The sequence below is a fragment of the Phacochoerus africanus genome, chromosome 1 (assembly GCF_016906955.1).
Source record: "Phacochoerus africanus isolate WHEZ1 chromosome 1, ROS_Pafr_v1, whole genome shotgun sequence".
Taxonomy (NCBI): domain Eukaryota; kingdom Metazoa; phylum Chordata; class Mammalia; order Artiodactyla; family Suidae; genus Phacochoerus; species Phacochoerus africanus.
Window position 1 is genome coordinate 210,640,720 of NC_062544.1, and position 3,864 is coordinate 210,644,583.

Below are 3,864 nucleotides of genomic sequence, written 5' to 3' on the forward strand. Positions count from 1 at the left end.
TCTTTGGTTTGTTAATGTGGTGTATCACACTGATTGATTTGCAGATATTGAAGCATCCTTGCATCCCTGGTATAAATCCCACTTGATCATGATTACAATCCTTTTAATGTATTGTTGAATGTGGTTTGCTAGTATTTTGTTGAGGATTTTTGTATTGATGTTCATCAGTGAAATAGGACTGTAGTTTTCTTTTTTTTGTGGTATCTTTGTCTGGTTTTGGTATCAGGGTGACGGTGGCCTCATAGAATGAGTTTGGGAGTGTCCCTTCCTCTGCGGTTTTTTGGAACAGTTTCAGAAGGATAGGCATTAGCTTTTCTCTAAATGTTTGATAGAATTTGCCTCTGAAGCCATCTGGTCTTGGACTTTTGTTTGTTGGAAGTTTTTAAATCACAGTTTCAATTTCAGTACTTGTGATTGGTCCATTCATCTTTTCTATTTCATCTTGGTTTAGTCTTGGAAGATTGTACTTTTTTTAACAATTTGTCCATTTCTTCTAGGCTTTCCATTTTATTGGCATATAGTTGCATATAGTAGTCGCTTATGATCCTTTGTATTTCTGTGATGTCCATTGTACCTTCTCCTTTTTTATCTCTAATTTTATTGATTTGAGTCCTCTCTCTTTTTTTCTTGCTAAATCTGCTAAAGGGTTTATAATTTTTCTTGCTAAATCTTGCTAAAGGGTTTATAATTTTGTTGATCTTTTTGAAGAACAAGCTTTTCATTATATTGATCTTTTCTATGGTTTTCTTTGTTTCTATTTCATTGATTTCTGCTCTGATTTTTATGATTTCTTTCCTTCTACTAACTTTAGGTCTTGTCTGTTCTTCTCTCTAGCTGCTTTAGGTGTAAAGTTGGCTTGTTTGTTTGAGCTTTTTCTTGTTTCCTGAGGTGGGCTTGTATTGCTATAAACTTTCTTTTTAGAATGGCTTTTGCTGCATCCCATGTGTTTTGCAGTGTCGTATCTTTGTTGTCATTTGTTTCTAGGTATTTTAAAGTTTCCTCTTTGATTTCTTCAATGGTCCATTGGTTGTTTAGTAGCATGTTGTTTAGTCTCCACGTGTTTGTGTTTTTTGCATTTTTTTCTTGTTGATTTCCAGTCATGTAGCATTGTGGTTGGAAAGGATGCTTGATATGATTTCAATTTTCTTAAAGTTACTGAGGTTTGATTAGTAGCCCAGGATGTGATCAATCTTGGAGAATGTTCCATGTGCACTTGAGAAGAATGTGTATTCTGTTGCTTTTGGATGGAATGTCCTATAAATATCTATTAAGTCCATCTGGTCTAATGTTTCATTCAGGGCTTGTGTTTCCTTATTGATTTTCTATCTGGATGATCTGTCCATTGCTGTAAGTGGGGTGTTAAAGTCCCCCACTATTATTGTGTTATTGTCGATTTGTCCTTTTAAGGTTGTTAGCAGGTGTGCTGAACCTATGTTGGGTGCGTAGATATTTAAAATTGTTATATCTTCCTCTTGGATTGATCCTTTGATCATTATGTAGTGACCTTCCTTGTCCCTTAAAATATTCTTCATTTTAAAGTCTATTTTGTCTGATATGAGTATTGCTACTCCAGCTTTCTTTTGATTCCCATTTGCATGGAATATTTTCTTCCATCCTGTCACTTTCAATTTGTATGTGTCCCTAGAAGTGAAGCGTATCTCTTGAAGACAATATATATATGGGTCTTGTTTTTGTATCCATTCAGTCAGTCTATGTCTTTTGGTTGGGGCATTTAGTCCATTAACATTTAAGTTAATTATTGATATGTATGTTCTTTTTGCCATTTTATTATTTGCTCCGGATTTGTTTTTGTTGCTCTTTTTTCTTCCCTTCTTCTCTTGTTCTCTCCTCTTCTGGTTTGATGACTATCTTTAGTGCTGTATTTGAGTTGATTTTTCTTATTTGTTTGTGTATCAATTGTATGTTTTTGGTTTGCAGTTATTCTGAAGTTTCAATATAAGAGTCTATATATATATACGAGATTGTTTTAAGTTGTTGGTCTCTTAATTGCAAGTGCATCTCCAGTGTTCTGCATTTGTACCCTCCTCTTCTCACAATTTCTGACTCTGGTGGCATAATTTTCCATGGATGATTTCGTATCTTTACTGTATATATACCCTTACTGGTGAGTCTTGTCATTTGTGGTATTTTTGTTTCTGGTTATGACCTTTTCTTTTCTGCCTAGAGAAGTTCCTTTAGTATTTGCTGTAAAGCTTGTTTAGTGTTGCTGAATTCTCTTAGCTTTTGCATATCTGTGAAGCTTTTGATTTCTCCTTCAAATCTGAATGAGAGCCTTGCTGGGTAAAGTAAACTTGGTTGGAGGTTTTTTTCCTTTCATCATGTTAAGTATATCATGCCATTCCCTTCTGGCCTGCAGAGTTTCTGCTGAAAAATCTGCTGATAACCTTATTGGGGTTCCCTTGAATGTTACTTGTTTCTTTTTCCTAGCTGCTTTCAATATTTTCTCTGTGTCTTTAATTTTGGTCAGTTTGATTAGTATGTGTCTCGGGGTGTTCCTCCTTGAGTTTATTTTATATGGTACTTGTTGTGCTTCCTGGATTTGAGTGAGTGGTTCCTTTCCCATGTTAGGGAAGTTTTCATCTATTGTCTCTTTGAATATTTTTTCTGTCCCCTTCTCTCTCTCTTCTCCTTCTGGCACCCTATAATATGGATGTTGGTGCATTTAACATTGTCCCAGAGTTCTCTGAGACTCTCTTCATTTGTTTGCAATCTTTCTTCTCTTTTCTGTTCTGTATCTCTAATTTCCACAAAAAAGTTATTTTAAAGAGAAAACTTCTATAAGGATAAAACACTAAGTATTTTTAAAAACTCGGGAATAATTTTACCTGTTTCAATGTATCCAACCAAAGCCGAAAATCATTTCCAAATCATTAAAATCTAGAACAGGAGTTCCGATTGTGGCTTAGCAGTTAACGAACCCCGCTAACATCCATGGGGACACAGGTTAAATCCCTGGCCTCACTCAGTGGGTTAAGGATCCCATGTTGCCATGAGCTGTGGTGTAGGTCATAGATGTGGCTCATATCCCACATTGCTGTGGCTGTGGTGTATGCTGGTGGCTACAGGTCCGATTCGACCGCTAGCTCAGGAATCTCCATATGCCATGGGTGTGGCCCTAAAAAAGAAAAAATCTAGAAAAATGCTTGAGAAAAAAAATCCAAGGCTTGACAATGCAAGGGAAATAAGGGATGATAATATCCGTTAAGACTGATGTACATACTGAATGGGATAATATATATGTTAATAGTATAAATAGTACTTATACTATTTATGAATAGTATTATGATGAATAGTATTACTTACTTATTTTATTAGAGTAGTGGTCTTTAGTTATATAAACACTTCAGAGATCTACAGATGATTCTTTCCATCCCATTATTATGCCCTTTGTTTTTAAAGCTCTTAGGATACACTAACCAGGAATACATTTACATTTCCAGGAATAATCAGTTTGATAAAAACTGTGATCTTCCTTCCCAACATTGAAGAAATACCTGGATTTGCAGACATGGAAAATCTAGGTTTTTTTATTGTAGCTACAAATGTGGGAGGAGAGGGAAATTGATGGTTTCTCAAGACTTTCATGAATTAAAATCAGATTTAACTTACTGTATTCTGAGAGATATAAGTACATGTAAATATATGTACTTTTTTCTTTGTATTGTCTGAGATTTGTGAACTTCTCTGTAATTATATTTAGCAGGGTGAAGATATCCATGCCTGTGCTGAGCAGCTCCCAGGATTCTGTCATCTTTTCACTGCATAGTAACCCACCCATCATGGCCTCAGACCTTCAATAAACACGTAGGCCATGTGTCTGTGCTTACAGAACTTCACAGGTTT